Source organism: Candida albicans, chromosome 1 (genome assembly GCF_000182965.3).
Source record: "Candida albicans SC5314 chromosome 1, complete sequence".
NCBI classification, from domain to species: Eukaryota; Fungi; Ascomycota; class Pichiomycetes; order Serinales; family Debaryomycetaceae; genus Candida; species Candida albicans.
Genome location: NC_032089.1, coordinates 1,327,926 through 1,337,289, shown reverse-complemented (window position 1 = coordinate 1,337,289; position 9,364 = coordinate 1,327,926). Strand labels below are relative to the sequence as shown.

Here is a 9,364-nt window from a genome sequence, read left to right as displayed (position 1 = left end):
GTAAGTAGTAAGTAGTAAGTAGTAAGTAGTAAGAAGTAAGAAGTTAGTTGATAAAGAGAGTGGTAAAAAGTTGTTATGGTTTGAGTAAAAAAAAATTTTCTGTGTGTGTGTGTGGGTATTTGTATTATATTATAAGGCTTGTGTTGTTGTTGTAAAAAAAAAAAAAAAAAAAAAAAAAGGGGGGGGGGGGGGGAGAGAGAGGGAAATAAGGAAATTGAAGAAGAAGAAGAAGAAGAAGGGTTAATTAATTAAGTAAATTAAGGCGGTGGAGTTAATAGAACAAGAAAAAAATCTTTCACTACATTTCATTCATTCATTCTTTTATTATATATTTATTATTATTATTATTAGACACACACACACACACACGCGCGCACACCAAAAAAGTTAAAAACAATTTTTAACACACTAATCTAATTATTACTCTAATTTTTGATAAGAATTGAATTCCAACTATTTTCAATAACCCCCCCCCCCCCCATCACTACCACCATCACCACCACCACCACCACCAAGAAAAAAGAAAAAGTTACCACTCTACAACCACAACAACAACAATAAATTTATTCTAAAAGTTGCATTCAATTTATCAATCTTGATAAGAAACTCGTTGGAAAAAAAAAAAAAAAGTCGTGTGCAAATGTTACGTGTTTTTTTTTTTTTTGGCTTGTCTAAAAGAACATTAAATTGAATCAACAACTATTCTAAGTCAACTAAGTCAAACTGCTCAATGCATCTATAATATGGCACTGTTGCTGTTGCTGTAGTTTTTTTTCTATTTATTCATTTTCATTTAAAACTACATTTCTAACTTCTTGGTGTAAGAAAAAGAACTTTAGTAAGACCAAACTGGGTATATATGTGAATAGTTTTGTGCCACGACTCGTTTATTAATTGATCCACACACGCACAAAACTATGGACAACAACAACAACCACAAACCACAAACCACAACAAATTGCATCCACAACTTACTGATGTCTTCTATGGCATTACACCAATGTTATTACGCGTCTTATTTCTTATCTTTCAATCTTTATCAATTGAAGAGTAAAATTTAACAGATATCAAATCTTAAAGGTAATAGAGGGGAGAGGAAGGAATAATGGGGGACTTTGGGGGATAGGCTTCTTTTTTTTTAGGTAGTCATGACAATAGTAATTGAGACAAAGATCCAAAATCAGCCTTATTTAATGAGGCTTTCAACAGATATTATTTTTTCTTTTTGTAGGTAGGTCTGGGAGTTTGTGACACGATTGTTATTACTTTTTATATCTCGTTTTATTTGTCAATAATCAGATTCATTATTTTAACGAATAATGTTATAGAATCAGGCCAACCATATACTATGAATAATTACGAATTGGTTCATCAAAAGATCTACAACTAATATATAATTCAAACTATGAGCATTTAAAACTTGATTTAAATAGTTTCTCATGGGAGTTTTCGTCTAGTTTTCCAATTAGTCAACTCTTGAACTGATTTGCGATTTGTTTGAATTTTTTTGGTTTAATAAAAGAAAAGCTCGTATCTTGTTTTGATATTGAAAATGTTTTTCATTGTGGTTATGTATACCAACATCACCATCAGAATTACATCTATCTTATTGGTATTGTTGAAATGTGTCAAAATATAACACTCTCTACTTTTACATATAAAATTCGTTAGATACATATGTCACATTCTATTTTTTTTTTATACTTTCTTTGTTAGTTGATATACTGTTATTATTATTATTGTCATTGATTAGACTTATTGTTCACTTTAGCCATACAAAAAACCTATGAAATCAGCCAAAACAATAAATTATCATTGATTATTCATCTAAACTATATTGATTCAAAAATTATTTTCACGCGAATAACACAAAAATGAAACGAGTAATAATAATTCCCTTTTTAGTTGCAATACAGCCTTAAAGGGGTAATATAGTTTCCCAAATGAGAACACCTCATCAAAAACTTTAACCCAAAAGAAAAAAAAAAAGAATAACCAACCAACTGTTGTAACCCTGGGTGTGGGTATTAGTCCTTTTAGTGTGTATATTGGTGGTAAAGGAGGATTGTCGTATGAAGAGTAAAAGTATAGAACTACGTAAGTAGAGGTGGCGAGCACCCGTATTTATAGTATACTCAGGTGGCGGTGCTAGTACGCCGTCATAATAGTAGTGTGTTAACCAAGAGTGGTATAAGCAGCAATTTAGGCATAACACCAACTAACCAAATAAATATGAATAAACCGATTAAGTTAGATTTAGTATTCTTGTTGATTGAGTATTGAACAATAATAACTAATACTAATTGAACAATACAACTGGTAGCACATATTTTTTGTGAAAAATTTCAAAATTAGAAGTTTTATAAACCAAGGAATTGAATTAACATCAAAATCAACAAAACTGGAGTTAACTTGGACCAAAAAAAAAAAACTAATCTAGGTACGCTTATTAATGCAAATGTTGTTATTCTTTTTTTTTTTTTGAAGCTGAATCTTGCAAAAAAAGAGTAATTATTATGGTTTGTTTAGATCATGGTATGGCTACAAACAATAAAGCATTAAACTATTACTGCATAACCATATTGTTATAAAGGTTAACGTAACCATATAATAAAAAATGCAATTGAATGAGAAAAAAAGAGGACGATGTAGAGAAGACTAAAAGTGTAAATCTCGATGAGGACATTCAAAATGTTCATATAAAGTTGTTACTACGTCATTCCCCCTGCTTATTCCAATTAGTGTCAATACTCAGAAGTTCATTAATACACTTTTTTTTTCAAAAGTATTGTATTGCTCAAATCTTCTCTATCATCAAAAGATAAATTAATTCATATAATAAATGTAATTCACAAAGTATGTCAGTGATATTAAAAATGTATCCATCAAGCGAATCAGAGTCGACTATGATAATTATAAATCATCAAACAATATTGATTGATTGAGACTCCAAATTAAAGTTGATCTGAATTATTAACGATGGACCAAAATACATGTGATCTCCTTCCAGCCATTTGTGCTTAACTAAATGGAGGTATTATTAGTCTTGCTGGTAATCCGGAAGTTAGTTTTAAAAATATGTTAAAGAAAGAGAAAAGAAGAAGAAGAAGAAGAACAAACAGGAAAATTTTCTATGTGAAATTTTTTTTTTTCTTGCAATGTGGTTTGTTGTTGTGATGAGGGTTTTGGTCGCTCATCTTTAATTAAAAAAAAAAAATTTGGAATTCCCAATTAGGAAATATGTTACGCAGAACTTATACATAACTTAATGAGTGGTGATCAACAAAATAATATTTCGTAAATTGAAGTTCTTTTCAATTCCTTTGGACAATTACAATGGATTAAAAGTATTAGTAGTCTTTGGAATTAGATACAGAATTTTTGGCCAAACGTTTAAGTTTTTCTATTATATGGTTGTGGTTTGAATATATTGAAAAATCAATTAGAATATTAACAAACATTATTTGTATGAACCTGTTCAAAACAAAAAAATAAACTTGAATATGTAAGGCATTAACAGAGTATTAAAAGAGCAAGGCAAATTTTCCTTACGGGAAATCCGAGCTGACTGAATTTATTTCGGTATTCTTTTTTAAAAGCCAAAAAAAACAGACTCAACTTGTCATACCCAAAACTAAATAAAACTAATTACGCCTCGCTCTCCTCTCATTTTGTGTTAGTTAGTATTTCTATTATTGGAAGTTTTACTGCTGGCTAATTAGGTGGTGGCTTGTGTTATTTTGCATTGTTTGAATACCACTTATTAATAAAGGTGCACAAATTTGATTGCAAAAAAAAAAAAAAATTTGCTCAGACGATAGTAAGTATAACAATGGACAGACCAATGAGCAAAACCAGGCTTTGGAAATGAAAAGACATTATTGCTATGTGTCACCGTAGAGTCTTATTGACGTAATGAATGAATTAGCACAATAAGTTAGACATGCTTATTATATCAATAGCAACAGCAACAACAAAAAATACACGACGGTTTCTATTACAGCATTCCCATAAACTATCTATGTTCTTTATTATTATTATTATTATTATTATTATTATTATTACAATCAATGTTATTTCAAGACGGATTTATCAACTGATACTATTAAATTTGAATAACCATTTGATGTTTGATTTCATCGTATTAATGCACAAATCACCATATTATGACAAAAAATAAAACAAATACTTTCCTTTATAAAATGAATGAATTCCAACCTTTCAACCTAATTTTTTTTTTTCGGCTAAATTTGATGCTATTGTTGTTAGTTTTAAGGATATCCCAAAAATAGAATTATACAATAGAAATTCGGTTTCTTTGTTTGCTTTGTTGCTTCTTCTTCTTGTAAAAAAATAAATTGCGTGGGAATATTTGAAATCGTTTAAAGTTGTTGATATTTTGATAATGGATATCATTTCTTGTTGTAGTTCTAAATTGAGTTATTATTTTTTTTTACCAACAATTGAATGAACTTATAATTTGTGTTTTCTTATTGGAATAATCAACAACAACAACAAAAACCCAGAATCTACCACAACTAAATTTAACACAACTTTTGTTGCTTTATGTCTGCTGTTCGTATGATAGAAATAGAATGGGGGTGCAAATCATCATTTTTGGAGTTTGTTTTTTTTTTTGGCTTTAAATTTTAATGTCGCAAAATTGAAAAATTGTCAAATTTTATTATTTTTTGTCAGACCGTCTGCAATAAAGAACAAACCACCAAAAAAAAAAAACAATTGGATATTAAATTAGACAATTCTACTTCTTCTTTCATTCCAAAAATTTATGGCAAGAATAAAAGAGAAAAAGAATGTTCTGATTGGAAAACCATACATAACTATTTCATTTCTTTTAGTTGAGGGATTTTCCAAATAATTAATTCTAGAATGTTCGGAGTATGTATTGAGTAATCATTTGTGAAAAAAAAAAAAAAAAAAATGACGAGGAACGCACAGGGTTTGCTTTGATTTGCATTGAACATGTTTTCCTCCAAAAATTCAGATTCCACTCATACTTCAAACTCTCCTATAGTAGAGAGTTTTTACTCAAGTTGTCACGTTTTGTAGTTATGGAATTCATGATCCGTTATTCCTGCCTTTCAATATCACACACACAAATATGTATGTACGTGGAAGCCGGAATTAATTAAAGCCTCCTTTTATATTTGTGAATTGTAAAGTTAAACAAAAACTCACAAAAAAAGCTAGAAAAATAATTATCACAGAAATGATCATATAAGGTAAATTGGACAATATTACTTACTTTCCGTAATAGGAAGAGGAAAAGTAGTGGCAGTGGTGTACGATGATGTTATTTCATAAAGAATGCAAATGTTGAAGAAATAATTTTGATATTTGCAGCTGCACTATTTCACCTTATCAAATCAAATACCTTTTTTGTTTGGCAACGTAATATCACTTCTGATGCAGCCTCCAAAATAGCCTAAACTATATGATAGACTTACGCATACATACACATACATATACGTAAAACAAATTAGGTATATCGAAGCGGTAATGGTGTTGGTTGATTTCATTTTTGTAACACTTTTGCAACTACATTTTAAGATTTTTGTTTTTTTTTTTTACAAAATAATAATAATAGTGTCTCAGAATCACCTGTTTTGTAATCTTTACCCAATTCATGAAAACTCTTCAATCACAAAGTATGTAGAAAAATAATAATCTAAAAGTGGATGATAATATCCACTCATGGGTAAATGTGGCCCCTATTGAGGGTATTTGTAGGGTAGTGGGGATAATATCATTAATAGAATTTGATTGGTGTGATAACACTGATTATGGAGGTTAACTTCCAACCCAAATAATGTGAGCAATTAATAAGCTCATATCCAAAAAAAATATGAAATATTATGAAATGGAGAAAGTATACAGGTACGGCATCATGCCTTCTCTCCGCTTGATTGTGTAGGGTTAGTAGCACTTTATTTTGTTGATGGGGCAACAATTACATCGGGCCAACCTAGCGAAAGGGGTCTCTACACAAACAATAAATGAGTAAGCTCAACCAATCATTACTAAGTATTACTAATGGTAAAACAATCAATGTTTGTATACCTATATAGATTGTTGTTGAAAGAAAGAAAAAGCATGGAATTGGCTTCTTCTAATATCAATTGAAAAATGGTTTGATAAATCCGAGTACAGTTTCGGACATAGTTTCTGTTGATTAACACAAAACAACCAACCAATAAAACAGGATTAATAATGAAAATTGTTATTTTTTTTGGGGGGTCAATTAACAATAAAACTTTATCTTCACCGTTGAAAATAATAACAATAACAATGGTAAATATATTGTGAAGCAATTTCTTCCTCTTCAGTAAAATAAATTGAGATGCAACATAACTGAATAATTATTATTTCAATTGGTGAAGGAAGATGGAAAAAAAGGAAAGAACCGTTGAATATCCGTTATTAACCCCTCTAACTATTTTATACTCTGGGGATACCATTCTCTCTCTCCGCATAGTTATCCCCAATTTATAGATTCACAACCCTGACCTTGTACTCACAATTTAGTTTAAGGGCATACTTCTGGGTCTTACTATTTAGTAAAAATCAAGAACCTGAGTTACTAATGGCTTACGAATGAACAGAATTTAACAAAACAGAGCAAAACAGCAAAAAAAACGGAAAAATGTTTATCCTTTCTTACATTTTGGATTTACAAGGTTAGTTTCTTTCCTTTTCTCCCTTTCTCTTTTTCACTTTTGTACAATTATCCTAGGTTAATTAGGTTAGAAGTCGGCATTTATGATTGGTTAAATTAACTACTACCCACAACTATATCTTTGCTACTTTTTTTTGAGGGAGATATCGTTTTAATGTTAATGATCAATTTAATTAAATCTAACATTGTGATGATGAACAATCAGGAACAATAGTTGAAACAAAGATTTTAAAAAATTGTTTAATTAATTAATTAATTAATTAAGAATAAATTAGTTATATGTTTGAAAACATCGTATGATTATATCAATTCTAAACAATAGCTATCTTTTTTTTTAGTTTTGATTTTGTTTTTTTGGTAAGAAGAATAATAATTAGCAAACAAACAAACAAACAATGGAAGTTGAGTTGGTGTGTCTGTGTGTGTGTATATATATGTTTGTGTGTTTAAAATGAAAAGAAAAAAATAATAAAATTGTCAAAGAATTAACATTTGTGACATCACTTCTTTTTGTACAATTAATACTGAGAAGGGTTTGTGTCGAAAAATTAAAAACAGACATTAAAAGAAAATGACAAAAAAGAAAAGAAAAGACTGAAAAAAAAAAAACGATCATCAACTTTAAAGAATTTTTCACAATTTTCAAAACTGATCACCCCCAACAACAATGTGAATAATAAATTTGATTGTGAACACTTTTTGGTAAGTTTAATATTCAGCAATTGTCAAATGGATAGATGTACTGTGTATGTATAACAGATTATGTCAATGGTTAGTTACAAATATATATATTTAACCATTCTTACAGTGACTAAAATAATGACTAAAACTACGGGTTATTATAATTTTTTTTTAGTTTAGTTTAGTTTAGTTTAATTCACCAGGGTGTTGTATTTTTTTTATGGTGCCTCTCGTGGTTGTAGTCTTGGTAATTGTCGCCCATCCCCACACCCCCCTGGAAAAAAACAAACTGTTTTTTTTTTTCTTCGGTTGGGACACCTCTTTTTCTTTTCAGGTCCCACATAATTTTCTCCATAGTAGTAACTTACAACCAGGGGGTCGGTCGGATTAATTTTCTTTCTCTTTTTTTTGACAGCGCATTTATTTTTTTGGATTGATCTCATGTTACCATGACAACCAGTTTATTCACTTTCTTAAGATTTTTTAATACTTCGTTTATTGAGATCTATTTGAAACTGAGGTGGTCGCCTTGTTTTTTTTTTTTCATGTATGTATGTATGTATGTATGGCTGGATAAATAAATGAAATAAAAAAATTAATGCTGTTTCATACATACTTGAAAGTACACCCCCTGTCTTTCTTTCCTCTTTTTTTTTGGCCGTTTCAGGTTTGTATTTTCAAACTAAAACAACTTGAGTAAGAATAAGAGAAGAAAAATGGCGAACAAAAAAATAGAGGTGAAATTGTCAATGATAATGGTTCTCAATATAGTATGGGTTGATTGAATTATAAAGTAACATTATGATGGTAATGGTCACATGCTTGGCAAGTATAGGTGTTACAGAGATTGCCCCATTTTTTTTTTTCCTTCGTCAGTAATACTAGTGTGTTTAATGATTAGTTTGAACATGCATTACTTGCAGCAATTAAACTAAGCAATTCTAGATTTTTATTCTTCTTCGCCAGGAATAGCATTTTGTAGTACTAAAAAACCTAAACTTTAAAAGATTTACAATCGAGGGGGCTACAAAGGCGGAGCAATGATAATTGGAAGTTGTTGTTTCCCTTCTTTGTGTGAATGGTTAACTTTACTACTGACATAATAAGAAAGAAAGAAAGAAAAGGCAATATTGTAAGTTACCAGAATTACCATTCCTCTGGCTCTTTGATTGAGCAAGTTCATGATTCTATACTATAATGTATAAGTTATTCAGGACTACTTGTTTATAATAAATATTACCAGCAAAACAACGCAATTTGGAAAGAATCACAAATTTTTCAAGTAAAAAAAGTGACAAAATTATGGAAAATATGGCAATGAAAAATTCAAACTCAGTTTATTAAGTAAGCGGGAAGTTATTCACTAAATTGCAAGGCGGTAATGTCAAGTATTTAGCAAATAGCACCATAACTCGGGGTGAAGAACTCATTTTTTAATTAGAAATGTAATTATAACAATTGATACTTGAAAATTATGGAAAATCAAACAAAAACTAATTGGTTTCTGAAAAATCAGAAAATTCTATATTGAATAAGTTGTGATTGCCAATCTCTCTTAGTATCGTCGGACATCAATGATCCAAGCATGAAAGATTTACAAGAACTCTTTCTAGATTCAAAAAAGAAAAATAGCTTCCATTTTATTAGCTATTGTGGTTTTTTCTTTTGTTCAAATTGAATGGTAATTATACTTTATGTTTATAGTTTTTGACGACAGTAGTACTGATTGAAATGAAATTGGGCTTACCGTACGAAATGATATAGATAAGGATGAAAGTCTATTGCTATGGTAACTGCTTTTTTTTTGTACAAGTTTAGCATGTGACCAAATCGATTTTTCAACACTTTGCGATTCATTCTACCAATCACGTTGAAAAGACACCATTTACGAAGGTGATGATGATGGTCTTGTTATTGCATGATGTTGTTTACTTCAGTATCTGTAATAAAAAAATAGAAACAATAGCCACAACTAAAACTGAAAAA

General features: G+C 29.7%; 2 non-coding genes across 2 annotated transcripts; both read right to left on the bottom strand.

Annotated features, from left to right (window-relative positions):
- Positions 1-2,799: 2,799 nt before the first annotated feature.
- Positions 2,800-2,868, bottom strand: CAALFM_C106310WA. Its single transcript, XR_002086360.1, has one exon. It is a non-coding gene; the product is annotated as an uncharacterized ncRNA (small nucleolar RNA).
- A 6-nt stretch (positions 2,869-2,874) lies between these two features.
- CAALFM_C106300WA lies at positions 2,875-2,965 on the bottom strand. The gene has a single exon (XR_002086359.1). It is a non-coding gene; the product is annotated as an uncharacterized ncRNA (small nucleolar RNA).
- Between the last annotated feature and the right edge of the window lie 6,399 nt (positions 2,966-9,364).